The sequence below is a fragment of the Notamacropus eugenii genome, chromosome 5 (assembly GCF_028372415.1).
Source record: "Notamacropus eugenii isolate mMacEug1 chromosome 5, mMacEug1.pri_v2, whole genome shotgun sequence".
Taxonomy (NCBI): Eukaryota; Metazoa; Chordata; class Mammalia; order Diprotodontia; family Macropodidae; genus Notamacropus; species Notamacropus eugenii.
In genome coordinates this window covers 132,542,748-132,561,190 of record NC_092876.1, presented here as the reverse complement: position 1 = coordinate 132,561,190, position 18,443 = coordinate 132,542,748, and the positions used below count along the sequence as shown (strand labels likewise).

Genomic DNA, 18,443 nt, shown 5'->3' with positions numbered 1-18,443 from the left:
CTGAAAACAAATAAATTAATTAAAAAATACTAAGGGGAAAGCCACACACACAAAAAAAGCAAACCCCAATTCCATGTCCTCCAGGAAGTCCTCTGTGATTCTGTTTTGTTAGTACCTATCTCCCTACTCAGACCATGCATCGAACTTTACTTGTCTTTAATGCATTTATCATGAAATGTTGTTTCTCATGGTCTTCTGCATCCGGATCTTGTCCTCCCACCACCCTGCCAGCTCCCTGAGTTCAGGAACCAGCTCTCACTTAAACCATTTCCTCCAGCCACTAACACAGAGCTCTGTACCTAGTAAGTTCTTAAATAGATGTTTGTGGAAAAGAATGTAATTGACAACTGTCCAATTGCTTTTGTTAAAGGGAAGATAGAAATTTGGCAGAATATATTGCAGAAAGTTTTCCATCTGAAGTGGATGAAATGTTTTTGTTTTTTTTAAAATTTCCTCGGAGACCTTCAACCCCCATCCTAAAGTTATCATCCTCCCTCTCCTGCCTTGGTGGCAGCCATTGCCATCATCCCTGGAGCCCAGCCCCCACTTTTTTTCACTTCTCTACCTGCTTATTATCCCATCCTAGGCCACAAGAATACTTCCTTTAGTAAGGAAAAGAGAAAAATAGATTTAGGGAGACTAGGGGAGGAAGGAAAGTGCTGTGGAGAAGTCATTGTACCTGCAATCAAGAGACCTGTTGAAAAGCCTTGATCCCAGTACGAACTGGCTGTATGACTATGGCCAAATCACTTACCTGTTTTGAATGTTTCCTCATCTGTAAAATGGGAATATTAGAGGAGAGAAAGGGAATAAGCCTTTATGTAAGGGCCTACTCTGTGCCAGATACTGTGTTAATCATTTTTATAAATATTATTTCATTTCATCCTCACAACAACCCTGGAAGGTAGCAAATGCAGTCTCAGTCTGTGCGATCCTGAGCAAGTCATTTAACCCTATTTGTCAACCGTAGATCATTTTTATAGTTGACAAATAGGGTTAAGTGACTTGTCTAGGGTCACACAGCTACTAAGTGTCTGAGGCTGCATTTGAACTCAGGTTTTCCTGTCTACAGGCTCAGCCTTCTCCACTGTGTCACCAGATGCCTTTATATCATTCTTGCATGAATGACCCACATCACAGCTTTGTGTTGAGGAACTAATATTATCCAGTTATTATTATAATTGAGGAATTTGTGTCCTTTAGAAATGGTAGCTATTCTTATTATTAATATTATTCTAGTCATTATTATTGTAACAAAAGGGGTTGAGATCACTCATTGTGGATCAAAGACTCTCTCCAGTATTGGGTATCCCTCAAGCTTTGTGAACTATCAAAGCTAATTCAAGTCCTGTTGGGACTCTGCTGGTCTGCTGGCCTACTCTCAAGCACACTGTTCACTTGAGTCTCTTTTCCTGTGGGAACATCTGCTTTTAATTTTGAAATAATGTGATGCTGTGGAAAGATTCCTGGTCCTACAGTCAGAGTGACTTGGGTTTGATTCCTGTCTCTTCTACTTATTAACCTTGCTGAACCTCAGTTTCCTTGCCTATGAAATGGGGATCATGACATCTACAGCACCTTACAGGATTGTTGTAAGGTCATAGGTCCATCAATTTAGAACTGGACAGGGAAGGGAGAAATCAGTTTTAAAGCACCTATTGTGTGTAAGGCACTATTATCCCCATTGTACTGTTGAAGAAATTGAGGCAGACAGAGGCTAAGACCCTGGGACTTTAGAGGTCATCTAGTCCAACCAGAAATGGAGCGCCCAAGTGATTGACCTAAGGTCATTCAGGTAAGATTGGAACACAGGTTGTCTGACACCCAAAGTCAGAGCTCTTCCCACCACACTGAACTACCTCCATAAGACAATCTGTGTAGACTGTTGGGCAGATGTCAGCCATCATTATTTCAAATTACAGGCAGTAAGCTCCCTTCCACCTGACTTGTGGTCATCCAGCAACCCAACCCCCAACTTTTTCTCCTCAAGTCAATTCAACCAACATTTATTAAACATCTTCTATTTTCAATGCAAGGAAAAAACATGATGTATTCAGGTATAATGGTGCCTAGAGCACCATTCTGGGATTTAGGAAGACCCGAGTTCAAATTTGACCTCAGACATTTATAGCTGTGTGAACTTAGGTGACTCGGTTTCCAAATCTGTAAAATGAGAATAATAATAGCAATTACTTCCCAATGTTGCTGTGAGAATCAATGAGATTCTACTATAAAATAAGAGTCTTAAGGTGCCCCAACAATGTCAGTTTTTATTTCTGTGAGCTCTAACCATAGAACACCCCAGATACGTCAATCCTTTCAGATGGATCACCAAACTCAGCCACTTCAGTCAGAAAGAACAACTCTGTGAAGTCAGACTCTTATAAATCACCATTTTGCCAAAGAATTTGTCCCATGTCCAACCAAGGCAAATAAAAGGGAACATTTTAAGCCAATGGGGGAAAGCAGTATAGTTGAGGAGAAAGAGCATCAGCTGGGGTAACCAAGATAATAAAGGTTCATATCCCCTCTCTGACACCTGCCAGCTACCTGTGTGACCTTGAGAAGTCCCTTAAGTGCCCTGGGCCTCAGTTACCTCATCTGTCAAGTAAGGATGTTGGACAAAATGGCATCTCAAGTCCTTTGCAACTCTAAATCAATGACCTTAGGAAGTAGTTGTCAAAATAGGGTCCATATCAAAGGCCTTTTAGAGAGTCCTTGAGATCAAGATTGTTTTCATAATACTAAGATGTTTTAATTTCTAATATGATAAATATGTAGAAATAACCCATATAAACAAAAGTTCTTTGGAAGTTTGATCCTCAACAACAATTTTTAAGCATGTGGAGTCCTGGACTTTTCTCACTCTCTATAAATACACTAACATAATCAGTCCCATTCTTATCACCTTCACCTCCTCTGCCAAGTCTCTTTTGATTGTCTCCTGGCAAAATTTTCTTTCAGGAAAGGGCCCAGAGAGAGAGTCAGCAATGACTGAGAGAAGATTCATGTATATTAAGGCCCCATCCAGGGGGATTGGCATTTAAACCAGGAACAAAGTCAAAGGTTGGCTTAAGTCAAAGGAGGCAGCCTGACATGGCAGAGAGAGACTTGCACAGTGAGTTGCAGGAGACCTGGGCTGCAATTCAGCTTCTCTCACTGACTCACCATATGAGGTAGGACAAGACCTTCCCTCATTCTGAACCTGCAAAATAAAAGAGTGGAGTGGGGAAGGACAGACTAGACTATCACTTAGTTATTCTCCACCTCTGACCTTCTTTGTCTGGTTTCTAAGGTCCCTTCCCAGTTTGACGATCCAGTTCTGCATTTGGGTCCCAGCTTTGCCTCTAACTGGCCTGGTGGCCTTGGGAGGGGTCCATGTGGGTCCTTCCCCACCTCTAAATTTTGGTTTCCCCATCTCTAAAATGAGACAGTTAGACCAAATGATTTCTAAAGTTCCTTCAGGCTCTGACATTCTATGCTATGAATGACTCTTTGATGGTGGAATTTCTGGCGTCAGCTAAATGGGCTGGGTATGTTTTGGGGTGGGACCTCCAGAGTCACAGGGTAACCACTTAGGTTATGTCCTCTGTTTAAATATAAAATTAGCCTTGTGGATCTTTACATATTGCCATGGACTGAGCTAATTCTATAGCTGTCTTTGGGTAGAGTGTGAGCACAGGGGGTTGGGAGTCTAGACTGGTCAGGGTTCATTCAAAGATGAATGACAAGCTGCCTACATGGGCCTGGATATAAGCTTAGAGGGGTTTCTTAGCCTGACATGCTTTTAATTTCTTTGCAACTGGGTGAATAGGGTGAAAGACCCAGAGGCAGGAGGAATTGAGTTCAAATACAGCCTCAGACACTTACTAGCTGTGTGACCCTGGGCAAGTCATTAAACCTCTGTCAGCTCTTGTTTCTTCATCTATAAAATGAAAATAATGATAGCACTTATTTCAAAGAGTTACTGTGAAGACATAAATGAGGTATTTATAAAATGATCTGCAAATCATGAAGTGCTATTATTATGAATACAACAAGGTGATTATTCTAGTCGGAGGTTCTTAACCTCAGGTTTGGGAACTTGGTTTTGTGTGTGTGCATGTGTATATGGATATACACATATGCACACATATATGTAGGTATACACATATATACATGTATGTATATATAAAAATATGTGTATGTGTGTGTGGATGTTCATGCCAGCCTCAGCACCTCCTGCTGTGTAGGGGGGTGAGCCCCCACAGTGGGTGGGGTGGGTGGTGGTGGAGGGAAGTGTGGCACTCTTTCTTTCTTTCTCATTTATTTATGTGCACATGCATATATATGCATGATAGCGTATGTATGCTACATATAACATTGAATATATATGTAATATGTGCTATTATATATACATCGATACAGATAATTAGTTTCCTTTATAATCCTATGTAATTTATTTTATGAATTTAATAACCTCGTTCTGAGAAGGCATCTACAAGCTTCCCCAGAATACTCAAGTGGTTAATGACACACAAAGAACTCTGGTCTAGATGACCCCTAAGTTTCCAGGCCCTCCTAGCTCTGACATTCTTTGTTCTAAGGCTTTTCCCAGCTCCAAAATTCTATGATTCTGGGGAGAAAAAAAACCTCTACAAATTCTGGGTAACTTTGCTCTTCTTCCTAACAAGTGCTCTGTCAATGTCAGGCTCTAAGCAGGACTCAGGAAGGCTGTGAGCAGAATTCTTGTCCTGGAAAGGAGAGTGGACTCTGGGCTGCAGGAGGGAGTCTGTGCTTATTCTGAGGGTCAGGAATCTGAGGTTCTCAGAGGTGGGGACAGTAATGTTGCTTGGTTTCTGTGAGGGAGGCTGGGTGGAGAATGACCCAGATCATCCCCTGTAGGTGAAGGACGGGGAGTTCCTCCCAAGCTGGGTGTTGGCCCAAGCCTAGCCCAGTGCTATTTTGGGCATTGAACTTGCTCTATCTGCCCCTGAGACATGCTGAATGGTCAAATGATGTTTTTAGAAGGCACCAGATGTGCAGAATTATGGGAATTTGTGAAGCTTGCCAGAGAGAGACAGAAAGGAGAAAGAAATGAGACCAGGACTGTTGCAGAGCCAGTATAGTATAGGGGATAGACAGAGTCCTGAATCTGGAGCCAGGAGACCTGAGTTCTTGCCACTGACTCACTGAGTGCTCTGACAAGTCCATGCACCTTTGAGACTCAGTTTCACCATCTGCAAAATGGGTACGATTGTATATACCACCCCTTTCTTTCCCTTCTCCTCCTCCACAGAGCTATTATCAGGAAAACATTTAGAAATTTTCAAGTGTGTATGTTATTATATTGCATAGGTAGACTCCACTCCAGTGCTTGGCAGACCCTTAGAGCTGTAAGAGAGCATCTAGTCCTTTCCATTGTGAGTTTCATTCTACAGCTTCCCTGAGAGTTGAGAGTTCTGCTTGGACACTTTCAGGGATAAGATACCAAGTGCTCAATAACCGTCAGGGTATCCAACAATGAAATGAGCTGTCTAATCAGCTCTCTAAAACTGGAGGTGTTCACAAAAAGGGTCCTTGAGAATAAGAACTTTTAAAAAAAAATTTGTCATTGTGTCCCTAGCACCAAACACACTGCTTTTGCATAAAATGAATTGGATGGTCTGCTGTCATGGAGAGGGGACCTGAGTGCTGCAGAGGGGGTTGGGCTCCCTTTATGACCTCTTCCGATTCTGATGTGTAGATGCAAAGGTGAGAATGAGTGCAGTAGAGCAGGAGGATGGTGTGGAGACCAAATCCATTTGACTAGAAGGATGGAGACTAGGGGGAAATGAAGCTGGAGTAGGATATGATGAGAGAATTTGGAGGGGGGAGGGGAGTGTTTCCTGTTTATAACAGAAAAAGTTACTGAGAATTTGGTTAACTCAAATCATCTCAATTCAATAATCATTAACTATCTCCTGTATCCAGGATCTTGTGCTCAGGGATAAGACACAGTATCAGCCTCCATGGAACTTACAGTCTTTAGGGAATATGAAGGTAAAGGGAAGAGAATAAGCCTTATATAGCACCTACTATGTACTAAGCCCTGTAGCAAACACTTTACAAATATCTCATTTGATCCTCACAGCAATCTGCAAGATAAGTGCTGTTATTATCATTTTACAGTTGAAGAAACTGAGGCAGACAGTAGTAAAGTGACTTTTCCATAGTCACAGAGTTAATAAATGTCTGAGGTTAGATTTGTACTTAATTCTTCCTGACTCCAGACCCAGCTCCTTATCCACTGTACTACCTAGCTACCTCAATTATTCATATAACACATCCACAAGCATTTACTTTGATAATTCAATTATGTACAGTCTCATCGGTGTGGGTACTTATTTCCTCCCAGGGTGCAGAACACAGCCCCTCCATACTTTCTCATACTGGGAAATTCTTGTCTATCTGTCTGCCTGGATACCAGCATTCTTCTGATCTGTTTAATCCTTCATAGCTACCAATATGCTCCTCAAGGTCTCTGCCTATGGCTCTTTGCTCTCACTATAATATGGTTCTTTACTCTCTTCTGTTCAGACCTGTCTCTTGACAATGTCTTTTGCCTTGCTTATCAAGCCCAGTGGTAATGAATGTGTCCCCTTTCCCAAAGCATTGGTATGTCACTTTCTCTTCATTGGTGGAGATGAAGGCTCTGTCCTGAGTGAGGGGCAGAGTGGAGTTGGTGAGAATTGAGAGCTTTCAGTTCTCAACTAATTTTCAAATAACAAATAATTTCAAGTAATAGTCCCTTTTTAAGGACTCTTCAATCTAGAATCTTCTTCAAATGTAATGTGTAGTTGGCTTCCAACTTCTAGAGAGAAGATGGAAGAGGTCAACCACTCATTATGTTGCTCAAGTCTGACACTGGGAAGACACAAGAGAAGTCTCCATCATGTTCCTAATCCTAGTTTGCTACTATAGAGACTTTGGGGAGTTTTCTACTTGGGGAAGATTCGTAACACTTTCTCTTGGTTAAGTTAGTTATCTCACTCCCAGTGGGAGAGCTCCTTCACTCTGTAAAGGTCTGGTATATATTGCCCTATGTATACCTTCTCTGATTTCTGTTTTGCTATGATTCGGATAAATGAAGTTTTATTTCTACTCTTTGCTATGTGTGTTTACTAGTAATAGGTGGCTAAGAGGTCAAGCCTTGGTTATAAAGGTTGGAGTTCCCCTTCCCCCGCAAAATGACAAAGTGATCAGAAGTTAGATAGAACCTAATCCAAAAAAACCAGAAAGACTTACATGAACTGATACAAAGTGAAATGAGGAGAACCAGGAAAACATCGTACACAGTAACAGCAACATTGTACCATGATCAACTGTGAATTACTTAGCTATTCTGAGCAATACTATAATCTAAGACAATTCCAAAGGATTTATGATGAAAAACGCTATCTATCTTCAGAAAAAGAACTGATGGAGTGTGGATGCAGATTGAAGCATACTGTTTTCACTTTTAAAAAAATTAATCTTATTTTTTTTGGTCTGCATTTTCTTTTGCAGCATGGTTAATATGGAAATATTTTGTGTGACTGAACAAATCTATATCAAATTGTTTCCTTTCTTAAGAAGAGGGAAGAGGAAAGAGTGAGGAAGACAATTTAGAACTCAAAATTTTTTTAAAATGAATGTTAAAAATTTTTGCTTACATGTAATTTTGAAAAAAATAAAATAAAAATTAAACGATAGAATCTGATCATATCCCCTAGATGAACAATATATAAGGTACAGATAGATATACTTTTAGTCTACTACCCCGCCTCTCTCTGAGGAGAGCAATGTGGTTGCATCTGGCCTCAATCTCCTGCTTCCCTTTCCGGCACAAAGGAAAGTCTCACTTGGAGGAGAAGAGACTAAAGATGTCAATTCTGCTTCCTTTTGAATCACTTAAGGACAATTCCTCGGCATATATGGATCTTCACTATACACATGAGGTCCCATTCCCTCTCTTGATTGCTACATTAATATGCTACAATGTGCTTACACACACTGTGGGTTTCTAGCACACACAGATAATTAAAATACATAATATTGTGCCACCTAGATAGAGGGTGAACGGCCGCTCACAGAGGGTCAAGGAAGGCTACTCAGGAGAGGGAGTGTTTGAGTTGAGCTTTCAAGAATGAATCTGAATTCAACAGGGAGAGAAAAGAGAAGGAGAGAATTCTAGACAGAAACATCTAGAGCAAAGTTAGCAAGGTGGGAGAATGTTCTGGGGCCAGAGACTAGTCCAATCTGGCTGAAGCATAGAGTGTGGCTAATCAAGATGGTGGAGGATCAATGAGCAGAAGGAAAACAACAAAGAATGTTTAGCCTGGGAAAGAGAAGAGTTAATGTATATGTGTGAGATATTCAAGTTTCATGAAAAGTAGTTATGAGAATGCAAAATCAGAGTTGCTCTGTTGAGCCCTGAGGGAAGAATTAGGTACAGAGGAGGGGAACCTGCAGCCTCGAGGCCACATGTGGCTTCTAGGTCCTTGGGTCCTAAGTCAGCCTTTTGACTGAATTCAAGTTTTACAAAACAAATCCTTTTATTAAAGGGATTTGTTCGGTGAAGTTTGGAGTCAGTCAAAGGGCCACACCTGAGGACCTAGAGGGTCGCATGTGACCTCGAGGCTGCAGCTTCTCCACCCTTTAACTGGTTGCTATGGGAAGGAAGGATGGGAGAAGGAACTGAAAGGAAAATTTACTTTTGATATAAGGAGAAGGTTCCTAATAATCACAGCATCCAAAATAGAATAGACTGCCTCCAGAGACAGTGGGTTTCCTATTACCAGAAGGTCTTCAGGCAACAGCTGGAGTAGTAGAAAAGTACAGTGGAAAGCAAACAGGCTCAGGAGACAAGAGGAGGGGGCTTCAACTCCCACTTCTAAGGTTTTCTACCTCTATCACCTTGCAAGTCCCTTACCTATCCTGAGCTTTGGTTCCCCCATCTGTAAAACATGGATGATATACATAGCAAGGACTCTTTTGGGGGTGTGGGTCAGACTAAATGTCTACTGAGATTCCTTTCATCTTGGAAATTCTACTGATGGAGGGAAGTAGTGAGCTAAGGCAGGTGTGAAGGACCTTGAGTGCTGAGTAAAGAAGTTGGAATTTCACTTTATTAGTAGGCAATAGAGAGTCACTGAAGGGTTTTGAGACAGGGAGTGATAAAAGAGAATTAGAATCCTAGAGCTAATAAGACTTCCTCCCATGCTATGCCCTGCTCCCCAGACCTATACTGAACTTTATGACTAGGAATTTACCTATGTAGATTAGTACCTGCTCTGAAATAGACACATAGTCTCAGTGGTCTAGGTAGAGCATAGAGTGGTTAAAAGATTCTACCCAGGGCGCATAGCCAGTATTCTCAGAGGCAGGACCTGAAGCCAGATTTGAGGGCTCCACACTCTGATGAGCCTTCATTTTCTTTTTCCAAGATGCTACTTCCTAGACATTTCTGAGCCTGCACTCTGGCCTCTTTCTTTTACTCTTTCCAATGGAATTCCACTTCCTGTCCTTGAGACCCTGAACCAGTCAGGTGAGGATTCACCTTATCTTTCCCAGTACTGGGCCTACCACACCATTTTCTGGACATCTCCAAGGCATGTTGCCTTACACTACCTATTTCCCCTTTGCACGTTGTTTTTTACAATTAGAATGGAAGGTCCCCGAGGGCAAAAGCTGTCATACCTACTTATCCCCATTGCCTTTGAATTGTTGCTTAATAAATACTTTTTTCATTCCTTCAGTTTCATTAGGTTTTGACTCTGAAACCAGTTCTCAATCTATTATACCACATTGTCTCTCAAGGAACCAATAGGGGATGTAAGGAAACAGTTAATCCAGGTAGGTGGTTCAAAGGATAGAGTGCCAGGACTGTAGTCAGGAAAACTCATCTTCTTAGTTCAAATGTGGCCTCAGATATATACCAGTTGTGTGGCTCTGGGCAAGTCATTTAACTTTGTTCGCCCCAGTTTCTTCATCTGTAAAATCTGGAGAAGGAAATGGCAAACCATTCTAGTATCTTTACCAAGAAAACCCCAAATGGGGTCATGAAGAGTCAGACACAATTGAAATGACTGAACAACAAAATCCAGCTCCTTAATTTTATTTTACTTTGAAAAATTGATATATTTTGTTTTTACATTATCTTTACTTACAAACACATTCCTCTTCTTCCAGAAAGCTATCCTTTATCTAAATAAATAAATGAGAAAAAAAAACAGTAGCAAAACTAATCAAATTATCGACTATGTCTGTTGAGATATGCAACATTTCATACCTATCCCAATAAGGCGGGGATGTATGGTTTCTCATCTCTTCTTTGGAGCCAGACATGGCCATTATCATTACACAGTGTCAGTGATCATTTTTGTTGTGGCAGTTCTTCTATTCTCTTACATTATTGAAGTCATTATGTATGTTGTCCTTCTGGTACTGATCACTTCACTTTGCATCAGTTCAGATAAGTCTTCCCATGCTCCTTTGTTTTCTTTATATTCATCACTTTTCTTGATGGAGAAAAAAAATCCATCATGATCACATACCACAATTTGCTTAATCATTACTCATTCAATGGGAATCTACTTTGTTTCAAGTTTTTGGCAGTAGCAAAAAGTGATGCTATGAATATTTTGATGAATATAGAACCTTTCTGTCTCTCTTTACTTAGCAGTGGAATCTGTCTAGGCTCCAGGCATTTTCTCTGGCTTTCCCTCATACCTGGAATGCTCTTCCTTCTCTACTCTGCCTTTTGATTTCCCTGTCTTCCTTTAAGGCCCAAGTAGAATCCCATCTCCTACTGGAAGCATTTCCTAACTCCTCTCCATTCTAGTTCCTTCCCTCTGTTAATTATTTCCTATTTGTCCTCTTTGCATATTTGTCTTGTTTGCATATTTTTGTTTGCATATTATTTCCTCCATTAGATTGTAACCTCTTTGAGGGTAAGAACTTATCTTTTGCCTCTTTTTGTATCTCCAAAGCTTAGTATAGTGCCTGGCACATAGTAGATGCTCAATAAATGTTGATTGATTGAAAGCGTATGGATGTTTAAGTCATTCTCTATAATTCCAAATTCCTTTCCAAAATGGTTAGACCATTCTTTGAGCTCCTTCATTTTTTTCTTTTTTTTAAAAAAAATTATTTGTTTGCTTTTAGTTTTCAATATTCACTCCTATAAGATTTTGAGTTCTAAATTTTCTCCCTTTCCCTCCATTCCCCTTTCCCCAGCATGTCATGCAATCTGATATTGGCTATATGTGTATAATTATATTAAACGCATTTCCACATTAGTCAAGTTGTGAAGAAATAGTAGAACCAAAGGGAAAAACAATGAGAAACAAACAAACAAAAAGAGAGAGAGAAAATAGTATGCTTTGATCTGCATTCAGATTTCATAGTTCTTTCTCCAAGTGTAGATAGTATTTTCCATCATGAGTCTTTTGGGATTGTCTTAAATCCTTGTATTGCTGAGAAGAGTTGTCTATCAAAGAAGCTGGTCATTGCACAATGTTGCTGTTACTGTTTATAATATCTCCTGGTTCTGCTCACTTCACTCAGTATCAGTTCATGTAAATCTTTCCAGGTTTTGCTCATCATTTCTTATTCAACAATAGTATTCCATCACATTCATATACCACAACTTATTCAGCCATTCCCCAATTGAATGACATCCTCTCAATTTCCAGTTCTTGGCCACCACAAAAAGAGTTTCTATAAATATTTTTGTATGTGTGGGTCCTTTTCCCTTTTTTATGATTTCTTCTGGACCTAGAAGAGTTATTGCTGGGTCAAAGGATATGCCCATTTTTATAGCCCTTAGAGCATAGTTCCAATTGCTCTCTAGAATGGTTGGATCAGTTCACAATTCCACCAACAATCCGGCTCCTTCATTTTACAGAGGGAGAAAATGGAAGCCCAGAGAGGGGAAGGGACTTGCCTATGTAAAGATACGTAACCAGAGCTTGTAAATGATTTCTTAAACCTCTTTAACAGGATTGGCCCTGATCAGCCCCTAAGTCAGTCACTAAGCTTGGAAGCAAACTGTGGGTCTGGGAAGTCATAGACTGCTGCCCAGGCAACACCTGTCTCCCAGAGTGACTGCCTGCTCAGGTTTGATAGAGAATCCAGGAATCCTCCCAAGTATGATAAGTAGTAACATTATTTGGTGGGAATATGGTTATTGGTGTGTCGCAGCAACTAGAGGCTGAAGTCTGAGCTGAATTCCTATTTCCACTCAGGTCCCTAAAGACAAAATAAGCAGTTGTTTGCTGAAGTGAAAGTGATGGATTTGGAGTCAGGACTCAGACTGTTTGGATTTGTCTTGGATTTGCTTCTTCAGTGTGGGAAGTCACTTTTCCTAAAAGGGTTTTGGTTTTCTCTTCTGTAAAATGAAGGATTTGACCTAAATGACCTCTGAGGTCGCTTCGAGCTCTAAACTCTATGAGTTACTCTAATGAAAAGGAGTGTCTAACTTTGAGGTAAAAGAGATTTTTTTTTTTTCTGAGAAAGCAATGTCAATCAGAGGCCTCATGACTTAGCCTTAGTGGAAGGAGCCCTAGGTGAAAGGCCATGAGTGGTCTGGGCTCTGCCAACGTGTTCTTGGTCTGGTCATTACCTATTCTGTACCTCTATTCTCTCATATGTTAAACAATGAGAATAATAACCTTTTATGTCTATGTCTTATTCCTCCAACTCATCTGTAAGTTTCTTGAGGATGAGGGAGGCAACTTGGGATAGTGGAAAGAGCCATGATCCAATAGTCAGAAGACTTGGATTCTAGTCCCTGCTCTGTCTCTCTCTTTTGAAGTGACTCTAGGCAAGTGATTCTCTTTCTGTTTAGAGGGAAGCAGGACGGTTTTGGATGGTTGTTGGATCAGATGGTTTCTAAAACCTCTTCCAACTAGAAATTCTTTACCTAAAGGTTAAAATGCAAAGCCCTTAGCTAGATAGTCAAGGCCCTCCATGTTCAACATAAACTTCCCATCCTAGCCTTAGCTCACACTATCCGCATTCAGACATATATTCCAGCCAAACTGGGAGGTTCTATACTCTATTTTTATCCCACCTTCTCCTGAGTACCTTTGAATCATGCCATACACCATAGACTAAGGGTTCTAATTCTGGAGACAGAGCACCTGGGTTCAAGTCCCCCTTTGTGACCTTGGGCAAGTCACTTGGAGTCAATATTCAGTACTTATGCTCCCTGGGCCTCAGTTGCATCTTCTATAAAATGAATTTACTAAATGGTCTCTGGAGTCCCTTTCTTATTTAAGTCTATAATTCTATGACCCTAGCATTTTCTCCACCCCTCCTCCCCACTTTCAATACTCTGAAGCCCTCTGTCATTTTTATCGATTGAAGATTTTCTCTCCTTAAAGGACAAACTAAGGTACCACCTCCTCCACGAACGCTTCCCTGACTGTTGATTATTGTTTTGCCCTCTCTAGGCCTCTAGTTCTTCCAACATATATTAAGGGTATTAGATTTGATTGTCTCAGTGTGTAGGAGTTTATTATTTAAGGGATGATGACATTCTGAAAAGGGACCTTCAAGATCACATAAGCACATGTAGAACTGTGTCACTCCCCAATTCGGTGAACTCCCCTTGCTCCCTATTGCCTTTAGGATCAAAAATAAACTTCATGGTTTGGCTTTATGGCCCTTTATGACCTGGCCCTAACCTATTTATGTAGGCTTATTACGCATTCGGTGCTCTTCCTGCACTTTTGGTCTAGTCAAATTGGTCTTGCTGTTCTTCACATATGATATTCCATTTCTCCTCTCCGTGCTTTTGGCCAGGCTGTACCAAATGAATGGATGTGCTTCTTTCTCACCTCTGCCTCCTCTATGAGGCCTGTCTTGATCTTCTTAGGTGTTAGTGCCTTTGGTCAAAAAAAATCATCACTTTGTACTTCAGTGTAACTCAGCACATTGACCTCCACTGACCTTCAGTTTCCTTCGCTACATCTCCTGAGTCCAATTAAGGTCACTAAAAAAGTTTATCCTTTCCACTTGGATCTGGTTTGACCAGTTGTCCATGACCCTAGCTAGGGATGTCCCAGTGATGAAATTCTAATTATACAAAAGGAACTTTTGATATTCCAATGGTCTCTACACTTTATATACATATCAATAGTTCCTTCTAGTACAACACATTTAACCAGGAAGAAAAGTGAGGAGAAAGAAAAGTAGAGATTAGGTAGGTGCCAAAGGTAAGTACACAAACTGGAGAATTTAAGGCAAGACATTCAACAAACATTCATTTATTCATTCAATTAACTAACTAGCGTTCATTGTTTCATTCATTCATTCATTTGAACAACTAGTTTTCATTCATCCATCCATCCAACAAACCAGTGAAGATTTGTTGATTGATTGATTCATTCAGTAAACCGGCATTTATTCATTAATTCATTTAATCAACTAACATTAATTGGTTTATTCATTAAAACAATAAGCATTAATTTGATTCATTCATTGAACAAGCAAAATAACCATTCATTAAAACAACTAAGCATTAATTTGAATGGCATACATCCATTTATCTATTCATCCATCCATCTATCCCTTCATTTAATATTTATAGAATAGCAGCTCAGAGTAGAAAAGGAACACAAAGATGATCTTGTCAAACCTGAAGAACTATTCAGTTCAGTCAACATTGATTAAGTATAGGTATCTCCTTTGCAACATTACTGGTAGGCAGTGATTCAGCCTCTGCTTGAATGCTTCCAGTGACAGGGAGCTCACAACCTCATAAGAGATTTATTTGTTAAATCTCTTTAACAGTTTTGTTTGGTTAAAAAAATTTTCTAAACAAAACAAAACAAAAAATCTTCTGTCTAAATTAATCTCCCTGTAACCTCTGCCTTTTGGCATTTTAGAATTTTGGCATTATGGGTTCTTTTCCTTTTTCTCTAATCATCTTTGAAAATAGAGCTAGTAGTGGTATTGCTAAATCAAAGGGTTTAGGTAGTTTAATAACTCTTTGAACATAATTCCAGATTCCTCTCCAGAATGGCTGGAATGGATAGGAAGTCCACCAATAATTAATTATTGTCCCAGTTTTTTCACATCCCTTCCAACATTTGTTACTTTCCCTTTCTATCATTTTAGCTAATCTGATAGGTATAAAATGATATCTCATGGTTGTTTTAATTTGCATTTTTCTAATCAATAATGATTTAGAGCATTTTTTTCATATGAGTACAAATTGTTTTGATTTCTTCATTGGAAAACTTCCTGTTTATATCCTTTGACCATTTATCAATTGGGGAATGACTAGTATTCTTACAGATTTGACAAAATTCTTTATATATTTTAGATATGAGACTTTTATCTGATAAACTGTCTATAAAATTGATTTCCACTTTTTTGCTTTCCTTCTGATCTTGATTGCTTTTGTTTTATTAGAACAAAAACATTTAAATCTAATGTAATCAAAATAATCCATTTTGTACCTCTTTGCTCTCTATCTCTTGTTCATTCTAAATTATTCTCCTATCCATAAGTCTGAGAAACAATATGTTTCATGTTCTTTTAATGTTTTTGTAAAATCTCTTTTTATATCTATCCATTTTAACCTTGTCTAGGTGAATGGTGTAATATATTGGTTTATGCCTAGTTTTTGTCTTTCTGCTTTCTTATTATGTTTATTTGTTGTTATAAATTGTATGTCTGCTCTATTCCATTGATTGACCTTTCCATTTCTTAACTAGTACCAGATAGTTTTGATAATTGCTGCCTTATAATATAGATTAAGATCTGATGCTGCTAACCCTCCTTCCTTTATATTTTTTTCATTATTTCCTTGGATTTGGCTCCAATTCTTACCCCTCCTCACCTACCACCACTAACAAGGATGGTAACACATGTAAGGAATTAGACAAGTACAAGTCTGATTCCTCTGCACCAGGACAACCCATCAAATACTTGAAAACAGTTTCTTTCCCTCCACTCTAAATCTTCCCTATTCCAGGTTAAACACCCCCAGTTCTTTCAATTGATCCTCATATGACATGTTCTCTAGTCCTCTCTGACCATCCTAGTTGCCCACCTTTGGACACCTGCCAGTCTGTCAACCTCCTTCTTAAAATGTGACCACAGAACTGAACACAGCACTCTAGCTGTCGTCAGATTAAGACAGAAGTTAGCAGAACCATCACCTACTTTTCTGTGTACAGCAGACTTTTAATCATACCTTCATTCAACAAATATTGACTGAGGCCTTTCCTTCTATGTAATTGATTCTCTAGGGAACACAATAAAAGTAGAAGGTACAGGAATTTACCATCTAGTACAGGAATAAGGTTAACACAAGAAAATTACATAGTAATTAAGACAATTTGTACTTACAGCCCTATCTGTAATAATCAGTGCTATAAGCTCAGGGTCTGGAGAGGTCAGTGAGCCAGGGCAGTCAGGGAGAGCTTTCTAGAGGAGGCAGAACTTGAACTGGTCCCTGAAGGAGAGGTAGAGTTGATAAAGTTCCCATATCCGTACTTGTTGATTCAAGATGGTAAGAATAGCTGTCTTCCTCGAGTTCTCTGACTTCTTGGGGGTCATATGTCGTTTTATAGGCTTACCCCTTGCTATAATGAACTCTAAATAAAAATATTAAGGAAAGAGTCTTAAGGGCAATCTGTTCCAAATCCCCCATTAGAGAAAGAGAGACAGAGACACAGAACACATGCACAGAGAGGCAGAGGAGAGAGAGAGAGGGAGACAGAGAAGGAGACAGAGACAGAGAAAGATAGAGACACATACACAGACAGACAGAGGAGAGAAAGTGACAGAGAGACAGAGACAGACAGAGATACATACACAGAAAGATAGACAGAGGAGAGAAAGAGACAGAGAGAGAGAGAGAGTAATTTGTGAAGTTCTATGTGCCAGGCACTGTGCTATGCTGAAGATCCATATATAAACGCAACAGACAATCCCTATAAGAGATTCTATTCTAATGGGAGAAGACAATACATAATGGAAAATTGGAATACGGGGGACAGGAAGGAAAAGAGTGGATAGAAGACTGCTGGTATAGAGAGTGAGGAGTGGAGCCAAGGGTGAAGTCATCACGGCTTGGGTACCTCACGAAGAGGTGACCCAGGGCAAGGATTTGCCAATCAGGAGAGTAGACCTTAAGACAGAAGCAGAGGAGGCAGGGTGAGAAGTCTGCTGGATGGGAAAGAAGGAAGTCCAGAGAGTGGGGAGAGGAGCCAGCCAACTAAGGTCCTTGGACAACATGAGTACCACTGATTGTTGGGCATAGATGTGAAGCTTGTATAAAAATTTAAATGACAAAGCCATAACTTAGAGCAGGACATACTTAATGAATTCTAGATCCAAACAATTAGAATTAATAAGGGAAACTAAATAATACCAAAAACAGTTAACTTGGAGCTAGAAGACATGGGTCCAAATCACAACTTTGACACTTGCTTCCTATGTTTCCTTGGTTAAGTAAATCATTCTTTTCAGACCTCAATTTCCTCATTTGTGAAATGAGGATTTGGACTAAATATACAGATGGAGAAACTAAGGTCCAGAGAAGAGAAGGGATTTGCCTGAACTCACAAAGTTTGTCTGTGCCAGGACTAAAACCCAAGTCCCTCAACTCTTAGGACATGACTGTTAATACAACATATACACATAAGATGTGTATGTATACACATACATATTTTATATATTTGCCTATATGTACATATGCTATACATGTAGCATGTCTATATACATATTTGCATGTATATGAATATAATACACACAAAGGAAGGCCCTAGTGAAACCACATATAAGCCTTTGACCCATGGAAGTTCATAAATTCCCAAATTTTACAACATGGAGAACCATGAACTGAGTTGGTTTCATCTCTTATCTGATATTAGATTATAAAGATTGCCAGTATGTTGGCTAGTTACATATTGGGGTGAGAGAAAGGAGCCCCTAGGTATCTCTGAGTGAGATTTTCCTAGATTGAAGGTCAAAAATCTTGGTTCTGGTCCAAGTCCTGCTGCCATTTTATCTTGACCTTGGACAAGTTACTTCCTCTCTCTGAGCCTCAGTTTACTTATCTGCAAAATAGGAGATGGGGGCTGCAGAATTTCTAAGGTCCCAACCAGCTCTGATATTGTATGTTCTAAAGATCCCTGTCATAGTCTATGTCATACGCCCTGAAATTCCTCACATTCTGACATTCCATGTCCTGTGTTCTAAGGGCACTAAGCACACAAAAGATCTTTATTTGGCCCAGTGTATTGAACAAAAAATTTAATTCAGCAAGCATGGACTGATTAAAGGTTTACCCGTTGTCCTATGCTAGGTCCTGGTGGTGGTTTGAAGACAAAATGAGAGGAGGAAGCCAGGGATACTCATAGGAGGATGGGTTGAAAGAAAGAAGAATCTTGAAGTTGAAAAAAGAGAAGGTTTAGATGATG

At 39.7% G+C, this 18,443-nt stretch overlaps 1 protein-coding gene across 1 annotated transcript in view; it reads left to right on the top strand.

Annotated features, from left to right (window-relative positions):
- The first annotated feature begins 3,011 nt into the window (after positions 1-3,011).
- Positions 3,012-18,443, top strand: part of P2RY2 (purinergic receptor P2Y2) — a 165,976-nt gene continuing 150,544 nt past the window's right edge. Inside the window, exon 1 of the mRNA XM_072610935.1 lies at positions 3,012-3,176. The gene's annotated coding sequence lies outside the window, so the exon portion shown is untranslated. The remainder of the gene's footprint in view (positions 3,177-18,443) is intronic.